At 43.0% G+C, this 13,807-nt stretch overlaps 1 non-coding gene across 1 annotated transcript; it reads left to right on the forward strand.

Annotated features, from left to right (window-relative positions):
- Nucleotides 1–1,831: 1,831 nt before the first annotated feature.
- TRNAG-UCC (transfer RNA glycine (anticodon UCC)) lies at nucleotides 1,832–1,904 on the forward strand. Its single transcript has one exon. It is a non-coding gene; the product is annotated as a tRNA-Gly (tRNA).
- The last annotated feature ends 11,903 nt before the right edge of the window (nucleotides 1,905–13,807 follow it).

The raw sequence follows: 13,807 nt of genomic DNA on the forward strand, positions 1-13,807 counted from the left end.
GGCTGCAGGGGGCAGCTCTGATCACTCAGTAGGACTGGTTTTTCCTTTGGTGCAAACACCACCTCTTCCAGGGAGCCCTCTGAGAACCCTTCCCAACCCTCAGGGAAAGTCTGTCCTACCCCCTCCTGGCTTGACACTTTCTCTCTTGTGGTCTCTTTGGGGTGTTGGTGTCAGGCTGAGGTCCCTGGCGGGCACCTGAGTCATATCCAGAGAACACCTGGAGGGCCTGCTTCAGTTCACGCTTTACAGGGCCTCTCATGAGGCCAAAGTCACACCTTCTCCTCACTCAGGCCTCACAACAACCCTCTGAGGCAGACATTCTCATCCCCATTTTACAGAGGAGGAAACTGCGGTCAGAGGCCACAGACATGACTTACCCAAGTCCCACAGCTGTGTCACAAGGCGGAGTGTAGCTGGGCTCCCTGGCCCTGAGGCCAGCTCCCCGGCGTTCAGCACGGTGCTCAGAAAGTGTTTGGGGAATGACAAGTCCGAGTTCTGGGGCTCCTGAGTGAGTGATGAAGATGCTGTAAACACAGCGTGTACCAACCCACTGCTGGTCTGGTCTGTGTGGACCGTCCTTGCTCAGCTGAGCATTGAGATGGAGACTCTCCTGGTGTTCTGTGCAGGTAAAGAAAAGACAGTGATTCTCTTTTCCGGGGGCCCATAGCAGGCAGGGGCACGTAAAGAGGTTGTACCATGCCCAGTGCCCATCCCTGGTCCTTAGCCTCACTCTGGTGGCAAAGACAAGGCACAGAAGAGTTGAGCAGTGAGCCAAAAATTAGGGACAGAACTGGGAGCACGACCCTTGACATCAGTTCTACCTTGCTCTCTGAGTCTACCTGCTATGTCTGTAATGGCCACATCCCTAGGACCCAGACCTTGGTTTCCTCTTTTGTAAAGGGGGAAAACTGTACCTATTTACTAGTATCAAAGATTAAATGAGGTAACACAGGCAAGAGCCTGGCACAGTGCCTGGCAGGAAGTAAATTCTTAATAATCGGAGCATATAGTTATCAGCTGGTTCCAACAGAGGAGCCTATGTTGCGCTGTCTCCTCCTTCCCTGCCCTATAGGTGGCTCTTACAGGCTTGCAGCTGCAAACTTGGTAGTAGTTAGAAGACCTATTTCTTTAGGGGAAAAAATAACAATTAAAATAACAGTGCCCCATGGTGGAAATGGTGTGACAAAATTAGCACAGCATGGCAGCATTTTGTGAGTATCTTAAATCTGCAAGGTAAGTATTTTATGAATGTTAATAAAGTCTCATTTTGTCTGAATTCTCCCACCTTTTAAAATGTTATGTCAAGAAACAAGCAACTCTGAAGCTGTGTAGTTAAGTGAGCTGCCAACTGGATTTACAATATTGCCACGTAGGGCATTTTTTAAAACAGGTGAACAAATATAAACATCTTCTCTCATCTTTTGTCAGGATTAGTCTCGAATTCGGTGAATTTTGAATTATGCCCCAGCAGGACTAGGCCCCTCCTGGAGTAAGGTGCAGTGGTCCTACACATACCACAAGGGCCAACCATTTGGAAGTAGCACTTTGATAGAACCCATCAAAAATGCAAGCCATTCTCGCATGGGAGCTCAACGTAAGAGCCATTTACATACTTTGACTACTTAGTGACTCTGGAATTTATCCTAGTGAAGTAATTCCAAAAGAGCAAAGCAAAATGCAAGCACATGAAGATGTCAATTGTAGTGTTGCTTACAGTTGAGGAAAATGGTAAACACAATCTACAAGAGGGGAGTGATTCTGTAAATTATGCTGGGGCCCTTGATGGTTCTTTGACCAATAAAAATTATCATTTTGAAGATCATGTGGGACTTCCCTGGTGGTCCAGTGGTTAAGACACTGCGCTTCCACTGCAGGGGGCACAGGTTCGATCCCTGGTTAGGGAACTAAGATCCTCCATGCCTCTCTGTGTGGCCAAAAAGTTGAAAAGAAGAAGATTGTGTAACAACATAGATGATGTTTACATTCAAGTGTTTCATATCGAAGGGGAAAATGCAAAGCTGCACTGGGACTCTGGTCTCTGATACTGTCGGGGCAATTTTCCTTCCTTGCTGTCTGGTCCTCCCAACAGCCCTCTGAGGTAGACAGAACAAGGTCATTAGTTACTCTTTCATAATCCAGGCAAGGAAAGAGAGACCACAGGGACTCAGATTCTGAACTAGGGCAGCTCCTGACACAGAAACCAGTGCTGCCTCAGAGGAGCGTGCCCCTGCCTGGGGGCCCAGCAGCAAGCCCCCAGCTCCCGAGTGAGGACAGCGTCAGACAAACCCCAGTTCTCACAGACCCTCCCATTTCATCCAGGAGGGGTGTCCCCAGGCAACTGTTTCTTCCTCCTCAGGCTGGGATTTCCCCTCTTGGGCAATTTGGAAGAACCCCAGTGCCAGGCCCCATCTTGCTCTGAGCTGGTCTTATAGGCACACTTGACCCATGAGATCATGCGGAAAAACCCTTAGAAACTTTATACATACTGCAGGTGCAATTGTTCCTATTATTTAAAACAAGTTGTAATGCGAAATTTTTCCATCATGCAAACATTGCTGGTAATAACAAATGCTCCCCCTCCGTGGCCACCTTAGGAAATAAAACCTTAAGGGGACAGCTGGAGGGTCCTGGGTGCCCTGATCCTCATACTGCCCTCTATCTCTCTCACACAGGTAACCCAAACCACAAAGGGGTGTCGATCTGTAGTGTCAGGTAGTATTGTTTTGCACGCCTTTAAATTTTCAATATGTGGCTTCATGCTGTCTTGCATTCATTCAGTAAATATTTATTGGGTGCTTACTGTACATGAGGTACGCTTTCAAACCGTGGGAACATCAGTGAACAAAACAGACAAGATCTCTACTCTTGTGTACATTCCCATAGGGTGAGCCAAACAATAAGCAAAACGTACGAATTATAGATAAATTATATATTAGAATGTGAGAGTTGCAAAGGAGAAAAATAAAGTCAGATAGGTGGGGGCAGGGAGGTGGAATGCTGCAATTTTAAGTAGGATCATATCCTTCTATTTCCTGTTTATTTACTCCAAATTATTTTCTTCTTTTTTATGAATGCACCATCTTTATTTGTTTTCTTGGTGATGAACATTTAAGTGGGTTTTTTTTGTCATTATAAACAATATTGCCATAAGCATTCTTATAAATGTCTCTTTGGATACACTCAGAAGAGATTTGGTGAGGGGCATATATCCTAGTATAATTTGCTGAGCCTAGGGCATCTCTGACTTAACTTAGACGGTACCAGTGACTTCCACAAGCAGCATATGAGGGGTCCAGTAACTCTACCTCTTCTCTAACACTTGATGGTATCAGATTTAAAAAAAATACCTGCCAATCTGACAAGCATAAAATACCATCTTTGTTTAAACTGAATTTCCCAGATAACTACAAAGGTTGAGCATACTTTCATAAATTTATTCATTGTCTGCGTTTTCTTCTTTAGTGACTAGGAATTTCATGGACTTTTGTCTGTTGATTTTATACCCAGTAATCTTGCAAACTAATAATTGGTCTGTAGACTTCTTTGGGTTTTCTAAATAATATCATCTGCAAATACTGACAGTTTCTCTGTCTTTTCAAATGTATGTCATTCATTTATTTTCTTTATTTATAAACTTCTACTAAATGTAATTATTTAAGAAAAACAAATTTGTAAGTACAAGGCTGAACAAACAATGTTAGAGTGGGCATTCTTATCTTTTCCTGATTTTAAAGGAAATGTTTCTATTGTTTACACAAGAAATAGTTCCTTTGGATGTTTTTCTAGATATCCTTTAATCAGGTTAAGGAACTTCCCTTTTATTTCCAATCTGCTTAAAAGTTTATCATTGGTCAGTATATACTTGTATCAAATACCTTCTTCTGTGTCTACTTAGATAATATGCTTTTTCTTCTTTAATCTATTAATGTAGTAAATTACCTTTATAGATTTTCTAATATTAAGCCACCTTTGTATTCTTGGAACAAACTCAACTTGGTTATTTTACATTATCTTTTTTATATACAGTTGAATTCTTTTGATAATGTTACTTAGGATTATTACATCTAAATGTATGAGTGAAATGGACCTGTAATTTCCTTTTTTTATGCTATACTTGTTTAATTTTTATATTATGATTACACCAGCCTCAAGAAATGAATTTGGGAATATTCATTATTTTCATATTCCATAGAAGAATTCATGTAAGATTGGGATTGTCTATTTTTGAAATGTTTGTATAATTCACCTATAAGACCATCTGGGCCTTGAATTTTCTTTATGGGAATATTTTTCAATTATTCCTTCAAATTCTCTAATTGTTTAAAGGCTATTCATAATATCTGTTTTTTTTTTCAGTTTTGGTAGGAATTTATTTCTACTAAGACTTTAGATTTGTTGGCATAAAGTTGTTGATAGCATTCTCTTACTACATTTTTTCTCAGTTATCTTTTATTGCAAATACAGCCACATGAAGAGATAAAATCTCCAGATATTTGTCTATCTTTACCTTATTATCTGTTACTCTTTTCATATATAATACCATTTATTTGTATATTTTCTTTTTTTTCTTTGATCAATCTTCCCAGAGATTTTTGTCTTTTCAAAGAATCAACTCTTAGTTTCATTGGTCTTCACCTTCCATTTTCTAAATTCTATTTCATTGATTTCCATTTTGTTTTTTTAAAATCTCTTTCCTTATATTGTTTTGGGGTTTACTGTAATTTTTTCAAACTCCTTACATTTGACACTAAGGTCATTAATTTGCCCTGAGGGTATTTGCCTGCCAGCTGAACTGAGCTACGCAACAGCTGTTTTGAGAGGACTTCGGGAGGAGGGAGTCAGATGTGGAGAGCCAGGTCCCAGGGTGGGGCTGGGGAGGAGTCTAATCAAGACTCTCCACGGGAAAGAAGGATTCCCTCCATACCTAACCTTAGTACAATATTGCTTTCTCTCCAAACTATTAATATAGCAAATTGACTAAAACAGAACAAACCCACACAGAGGAGGATAATAGAGGAGTCATCAGCAACAGCATTTTGGTAGTTAGAAAGTAGATGGATTTAAACAGGCCCAAGAAGGCAGTATCCCAGAGATGAAGAAGCAGCCTGATTTATACCACAGAACCATGCAGAGGTCTCAAACCAGGTTCATCAAGTATCTCAGGATTGGAGTCAATATGGGGTGATGTGGACAGAGAAAAGATTCTACATGTTTGCAGAGAAAAAGAAGGTATATACAGAGGACTACGACTCAGAATGGCTTTGGATTTTTAAAAAACAGCATCAGTGGAAGCCAGAACACAGTGGAGTAACAAGATCAAAATTCTGAAAGAGAGTCTGTGGTTAAATTAGAGATTAGAGAAAATGAGCAAGCTGAGCCAATGATTAAAACAAGTCAGTTATTACTCCAGGGAAAACAAAATGCTGTGCAGAAAAAGAAAATATAACATTTTATGCAGCTCATTTGACAATAGATTTACAGCCAGAAAGGGCTTCTCAGGTGGTGCAGTGGTAAAGAACCTGCCTGCCAATGCAGGAGGTTCAAGAGAGGCGGGTTTGATCACTGGGTCGGGAAGATCCCGTGGAGTAGGAAATGGCAAGCTGCTCCAATATTCTTGCCTGGAAAATTTCATGGACAGGGGAGCTGGATGGGCTATAGTCCCTGGGGTGGCAAAGAGTTGGACACGACTGAGAGATTGAGCACACACACATTATAGTAGGAATAAGGAATAATGAATATTGATCTAATCAGAGTGACAACTCTACTGGGAGGCTGATGACCGGGAGGTGTATGTGGGTGTGTGGGTGGGTGAGTATAGGTATGTGTTTTGTGGCGGTTGTGTTTAGTGGCAGGGGTTGGTGAGAGAGTTAAATCCTCTCTTCATGATGAGAAATCATTAGATAATGCCCAAACCTGAAAATTCAAGAAGTAGCAATATAAGCATGTTCTCTGTGGAAAATATGGTAAATATCAGAAAGATTGAAATCTGTATTTCTACAACTGAGAAAGAGGGGTAGGGTGGTGATAGGGTAAGGGGTTGAGGGAAAGGGGCTTCAGGGAATTGCTGATTTTCATAAGAAACCATGTAGAATTTTTCAACTTTCAAAATTATATGCATGTTTAACTTTGATAAAAATAAAAACTAAATTTTAAAAATTCCAGAAGTGGGATGGCTGGGTCAACAGGTATGCATATTTTTAAGTTCTTACTCACAGAGCTAAGTAGTGCACCCATTTTACCCTCTTCCAGAAGTGAATTAGTCTCTAATTTCTAGTCCTTGCCAGTACCATTATCAATTTTCAGATCTCAGCCAGTTTGATTAAAAAAAAAAAAAAAGATATCCTATTGTGGTTTTAATTTGCATTTCTTTGACTTCCAAATAGTTTTACATAGTCAACATTTTTAACCATTTTTAGTTCTTTTTTGATTCATTTCCTGTTACAGTTTTGTCCATTTTTATCTTGGAGTCTTCATGTTTTTCACCATTGGTTTATAAGGGTTTTTAAAATAGTAAGCCTACTAATTCTTGATCTATCACATGTTACAAATATTTCCACCCCCCATGGGTCCTTCTGCTTATAATTTATTTTTTTTTTTTTTTTTTGCCACAGGTGGCTCAGACAGTAAAGAGTCTACCTGAAATGAAGTAAACTCAGGTTCAACTCCTGGGTAAGGAAGATACCCTGAAGAATGGCATGGCAACCCACTCCAGTATTCTAGCCTGGAGAATTCCATAGCATGGGGTTACAAAGAGTCGGGCACGACTAAGTGACACACTCACTTTCATGTGAGATCTTAGTGCCCCGGCCCCAGGATATTGAACCAGAGCCCCTTGCATTGGAAGCGTGGAGTCTTAACGACTGCACTGCCATGGAAGTCCTTAATTTTCTTTTTTTGATGTGAGGGGTTTTTAATTTTTATGTAGTTCAGTCTGCCTTTTACGCTTTTTGCCTTGGGATCATGCCTGGAAAACCCTTGCTCGTTTATGGTTTTTACAGCAGTATTTCACTGAGTCAAAGTTTTCACATTTTAAATCTCTGAAATTGGGATGTGTTTATAATCACCAGTGCTCAGGTGGCAGTCATTGCCTGCCTGCCCTACATCAAAATGTGCAGAAAGTGACCTAATAGTGGAGCAGACTTAAAATGCTGCATCACCACCTGTCTCCTTTTCTCTAGAGTTCTAGCCTGTAGATGGTGGGTGGAAATGACATAGGGGCTTTCCTGCTTGGCCCATGAAACCTTCCATACCACCCTCTCCTCTCTCTCTCTCAGCTGTTGGAAGATCTAGCAGTGGTTCTCAGTGATGGCAGAACCGGAGGCAGAGGAGTTTAGGTCCATGAAAAGCCTAATGGGAGATGCTTGCTGACCAGGGGTCCTCATTGTTATTTGTGTGAATAAGAAATAAACTGTTATTGTGTTAAGCTCTTGAGATTTGGGATTTTGTTTGTTATAGCTGCTAACACTGCTGACACCCAACTGATATCCTTGTCTTAATTCTGACTCAAATGTGAATCCCTCTAGATTAGAGTTGAGTGTTTTATCATTGAGTATAATGTTGGCTCCTGATTTTAGATAAACGTAATTTATCTGATGCTTTTTAAAAAATATATCAGGTCTTGGTATTGGAGTTACTCTAAGTATATAAAATTAATTGGAAAATTTTAAACATTCTTAAACTCTGGAAAAAGTTAAATAGCATAGGAGTTAATTATTATGTGAAACTTTGACAAGATTCATCCTGAGAACTGCCTGTAGCAAGAGTAGAACTTGAATATGCTTTACCTTTTTTTCTTTTTCAAAATAACTTTTTAAAATTATTTTTAAAAGCAGTTTTAGATTTATAATAAAATTGGGAGGAAGATATAGAGATTTCCCACATACCCCTTGCCCCTACACATCCATTAGCAACAACTCCACTATAGTATGGTACAGTTTTAACCAAGTATGAACCTATATTAACATATTCTTATCACCCAAAGTCTATAGTTAACCTTAGGGTTCATGTAAGTATTATACATTACATGGGTTTGGACAAATATACAATGATACTTATCCATCATTATAATAACGTACATCCTAAAAATACTCAGTGTCCCACCTACTTATCTTTCTGTCACTCCCTCCCACCAACCACTGAAAACCACTGATCTTACTGTCACCATAGTTTTGCCTTTCCTAGAATGTCTTATGGTTGGAATCATATAGTATATAGACTTTTCAGATTGGCTTCTTTCCTCTAGTAATATGCATTTAAGATTCTTGATTCTTTCATGTTCTTGACACCATAAAATTCTTAGTAGTGAACACAGGCAAAACATCCTCTGACATAAACTACACCAATATTTTCTTAGGTCAGTCTCTCTCTTCCGCATTGCAGATCTATTACCTTTCACCAGACAGAACCACTCAAGGGCTTTTACCCAGTTACTTCCACCATCTACCTGTTTTTCAAAGTCCTGCTAAAATGCAGCTCCTCCAAGGAAACTTCCAGCTTCCTAAGTCAGAATCAGTTTTGCCCTAGACTGACTTCTCTGGTGGTTCAGTGGTTAGGAATCTGTCTGCCAATGCAGGGGACACAGGTTTGATCCCTGGTCTGGGAAAATTCCACATGCCTCAGGGCAACTAAACCTATTCACAGCACAGCTACTGAAGCCTGTGTGCCATAGCTATTAAGCCTGCGTGCCCTGGAGCCTATGCTGTGCTACAAAAGAAGCCACACCGAAACTGGAGTAGCCCCTGCTCGCTGTAACTAGAGAAAGCCCACGCACAGCAACAGAGACTCAGAGCAACCAAAAATAAAAAGAATTGGTTTCCCCTCTCTCTGACCCCATCCACTCCTTCTGCAGCAGGTGGTTTGTACCTCTCCACACTGCATTTAAACGCCAGTAGAGGCAGCATAAGGTAGTAGGATGCAGACAGAGCTAGGCTTGAGTCTGAGCCTTACCACTTCCTAGCTGGGACCCTGGGCCCCCTCACCCCCATTTAACCTCTTTGAGCATCAGTACTCTCATCTGTAAAATGGGATAATGATCATACCTGGGAGATCATACCTCCTAGATCCCAGGTGCTAATTATCCTATTTGATATGTGAGTGTGTCCCCTGCCAGCTCCCAAGGGCAGACTCTAGAGTGAGGGTCTTGGGAGTCCTCAGAAACATTGACTTGAAATCCTGAGAGGAAGCCCTGAGAGGCCACCTGCTAGAGTCTGTGCAAATTCCCCTCTTCTGGAGAAGCCCTAGGCTGCCTTCTCACACTCTCATGGGTTGCCTGGCTTGGCCTCCAGCCTGAGGAGTAGAAGAAGGCCAGAACAGGGATAAGCAAAAGTTGCTTCTGCTCAAAAAATTAAAAATAGAATCACTATCTGACCCAGCAATCCTATTTCTTGAATATATACCCCAAAGAGTTAAAAGCAGAGACTTGATATATTTCTGTTCATCAGCAGTATTCACAATAGCCAAAATATGGAAGCAACCCAAACATCCCTCAGTCAGACTTCCCTGGTGGTCCAGTGGTAAAGAATCCGCCTGCCAATGCAGGAGACACGGGTTTGATCCCTGGTCCAGGAAGATTCCACATGCCACAGGACAACTGTGCTCTGCCACAAGAGAAGCCATCACAGTGAGAAGACCACGCACTGCAACTAGAGAGCAGCCCCCGCTTGCCGCAACTAGAGAAAGCCCATGTGCAGCAATGAAGACCCAGCACAGCCAAAAATAAATACATTAATAAATTAATTAACAATATCCCTCAGGGGGTGGATGGATAAACAAAATCTGATATATATTAATACGTACAATAGAATATAATTTAACCTTAAAAGGAAAGGAAATCCTGACACATACTATTAATATAACATGGATGACCCTTGAGGACATTATTTCAAGTGAAATAAGCCAGTCACAAAAAGGCAAATACTGTATGCTTCCATTTACATGAAGAACCTGGAGTAGTCAGATTCATAGAGAAGGAAAGCAGAGTGGAGGTTGCCAGGGTCTGGGGAGAGGGGGCTGCTGCTGCTGCTGCTGCTGCTGCTAAGTCGCTTAAGTCGTGTCTGACTCTGTGCGACCCCATAGACGGCAGCCCTCCAGGCTCCCCCGTCCCTGGGATTCTCCAGGAGAGGGGGCAGTGGGGAGTTATTGTTTATTTGAACAGTTTCAGTTTTGCAAGATGAAAAGAGTTCTGGAGATGGATGGTGGTGGCAGTTGTATGACATGAATGGTGAGTGAGCTTCATGCCACTGAACCGCAGTTAAAAATGGTTAAGATGGTAAATTTTATGCTATGTGTTTTTACTACAATTTTAAAAATGTTTTGGGGCTCTGTAGTGGCCCAGCCTGGGGATGTGCAAGGCCCTACCTGGAGAACAGTGCCCAGTGGGTGGCACGCAGCCTTCACCCCCAATCCTCAGCAGACTTTGCCCACTGCCTTCTCCACATGGCAGAGGCCAGGCAGGAGATGGGAGCCTGTGATGTCCCTCCTGCTTCTGATGAGCTGAGAATTGGAGAGGGTGGAAACCTGGGCTTTTAAAAGTAGATAGAGAATTAAAAATACAATTGAAAATCCCGCTCAGTTATTCCAAGATTAAAAGCATTCTTTAGAAACTGGGCTTTATTAGAGGATATGCTTCCTGCTTCGTGCGGGAGCGAGGGAGCCAGGTCACCCGTGCTCTTCGTAGGGGGCAAGCAGGTGAAATGATTATGAAATATGTCAAATAAATGGTCCTTTTTTTCTCTCCAGGAGATAAGGAAAGGTAATTTGGTCTGTCAGTCGCGCACACAGAAGACGTCATGGTCAACTGCATTAATACTGAATACTTTGTCCAGAGTCACAGAGCTAAAGGAAATTACAGAGTCTTTCTCCTGTGAATTCTGGCATGACTCTCAGCAGACCTTTCCCCACCTGAATTCACAAAAGAGATGAATAATAAAAGGCAGGGTCTACGGTGGGACCCAGAGCTTGCCAGGCTGTCCCAGGCGAGGTGGTCAGAGCCAGCGCTTCCCTCGCACAACTGTGACCTTACATCCTAGCCATTCCTGGGTCTTGTTACAGCCCAAGTCCCAGCTGTTTCCAGTGGTTCCCTGTGCCTCCCTGCCTGGGGCTGTTGTTCCTGTTCCTCTCTCTTCTGTGCTGTCGAAGCCCATCAGTCCTTCTAACTGGATCCCGGCACCTTCTCTTCTTCTGCACCTCACCTCTGTCTGCAGCTGTCATGGGAATTTTGCATTTGCATTTTCTTTCCCTAACACCCCAGACCGGAGACTCAGCCAGGCAGCCTCCCTGCCAGTGTCCAGTCTGGGGACTGGCACTGACCGTGGAAGGGATGAGTTCCTAAGGTCTCTGCAAGTTTTCTCTTTTATAACCTAACAAAATGATGTGAATAGTGGTTTGGTTTTTTCTTCTCTTTCTTGGGATTGGTGGTGATGAAAGGGTGCTGTCAAGGCTGGGGTGGGCATTGGGATGCTCTTTAAATCCACTGTCAAGTTGCTGAGTTGTAAGAGGCAGTCTTTACCTCCACCCCTTCCAGAAGGGGCGTCAGGGAGCCACACACGGGAACCCTTATCCAGCGTCTGGACAAAGTCTTTTCCTTTCGCTGCTTTTGGGGACTTTTTCGGTCTTTGGAACAGTCAGACTTCTTTTCAACGCAGTTATATTCCCTCAGGTAATGAGTAGTCCATTATTTTTAGGCTGTTTTACCTAATTAATTTTATTATCAGTTAATTACATATTAACAGTTTAAGAAAATGAATATTTGTTCAGTTTCTTAAACTAAATCATTATATATGTATGTATTCCTTTTTAAAGATGCACATCCATTATCTCCTGCAGATGGAGAAGACCGGTCTGGGGCCACCTGGGCCTCTGAAACAGACCTTTCTACAAAGGTGCCTTCTTGGCTACAGGGCTGGGAGGGGCTTGGTAGGAGAGGCCCACAGCGTGTGGCAGAGACCAGGCATCACAGGTGACAGGGGAAGGTCACTGTCAGACCGCCGCTGCTTGGTGGTATCTGGGGTGAGGCGAGGTGGGTGCAGCCAAGAGCCAAGTGTGTGAGGGTGTGTGAAGATGAAACCAGCACCTGGAGGAGTGCGGCTAAAGGAAAAACCTCCTCTGGTCACTGCTGGGTGGTTGGGTGAAAGCCTCTCGGGTGACGGCACACCTCGTCCCCTGGGACCCAGACTCACCAAGGTGTGTGACCTGGAGCCAGTCGGTAGGCTTAAGCAGTCTCAGCTCCCTGGTTCTGTAGTAGGTACAGCTGTGTTGTGCTCTTCTGACATGCCGAGAGCCCGTGGATCACCGGAAGTTGGCCCAATCTCTGATTCACGTAGTGAGGGCAGGCGAAGGCCGAGGCTGCCATACCAGGTGATAGCCGTTCCAGCTCCAAGACCCGGAATCAGGGGGGAGATGCAACTTCCTTCCAGTGCCCCCTGTGGATGGAGGTGCCCAGCGACTGTCTGCACCAGGAGTTAGCAAACTGAGGCCTATGGGCCAGATCCTGCCAGGTTCCTATTTTTGTATGACTTGAGAGCTATGAATGACTTTTATATTGTGAAGCAGTTTGGAAAACTCAAAAGAAGAATAATATTGTGTGACATGGAAATTATATGAAATTACAGTGTCTGTAAATAATGTTTTATTGGAATGCAGCCAGGCTTATTGGAGTGCTTTTATGCTGCAACAGGAGGAGTGAAAGTCATGACACAGTTGATGTGCTAAGCCTAAAATATTTACTATCTGGTTCTTTACAGAAACAAGTCTGTTGATTCCCGATCTACCTGTGGCAACTATAAGGGGAATTTTCTTTACAACAAACTAGACAGGACATTCCGGTTGTTTATTGTCATAAGATTTGATGATAATTCACTTTATAAACATCTAAGCACATTCTCAGTTGGGTCACTGAGGAAAAAGAGATAAATCAGATCTAGCTCATACAAGGGAGGTGCCAGTCTGTGGGGAGACAGGCAGATGTGTGTGTATGTAAACTGCAATATAGAGGGATTAGCTCCACAGTGTATTTTTTCACAAAACTCCTGGAAGCATTGAGGAGGGCTGACTGCCTGGGGAAATCAAAGTGGGCTTTGAGAGGGGGTGATGCCTGAGCACCATACTAGTTTCAGCTGAGCAGAATGTGTATTAGGTTGTATAAGTCTAGGATGCCACCTCTGGTTACATAGTGCATACCCGCACAACTGTACAGGGCAGCTCTGTTGAATGGACCTGGAAGGGCTCTTGGTTACAAGTGAGAGGTACCCAACTCACTTGAACCTAGACAATCAAGGAATTCATCGGTTCCTGAAAGGAATTCTGGGCAACCAGGCATGGTTTATGTGGGAGTTCAGGCAATCAGAGCCTTGCCTCTCTCTGCCCATCTCTTGGCTCTGCTTGGCTTTCTTCTTTCCATGAGTTAGGAAAGATGGTGGTGGGCAGCCCAGATACAGAACCTCCCAGAAAAACAAGGCTATCTAGAGGAGGCTCTCTTTTTCCCAAGGATCACACAACAATACCAGAAAAGGATTCTGATTGGTTGTTTGAGTCAGATGCCCATTTGTGAATCAACCACTGTACTGAGGGGCAGGGTGGAGTGGTCCTTAAGATTATCTGCTTCAGAGGGTCAGGGTTGGAGGGTGAAGCTATTATAATTGATAGCCTCATGAAGTTGAGGAGGACTGGTTTCCCCAAGGGAACTTGCAAACAAAACCATATATCCCTGGTGGTCCAGTGGCTAGGACCCTGAGCTCCCAATGCAGGGGGCCCAGGGTTTGAGCCCTGATCAGGGAACTAGATCCCACCCGCTGCAACTAAGACCCAGCAC

Source organism: Ovis aries, chromosome 2 (genome assembly GCF_016772045.2).
Source record: "Ovis aries strain OAR_USU_Benz2616 breed Rambouillet chromosome 2, ARS-UI_Ramb_v3.0, whole genome shotgun sequence".
Classification (NCBI taxonomy): Eukaryota; Metazoa; Chordata; class Mammalia; order Artiodactyla; family Bovidae; genus Ovis; species Ovis aries.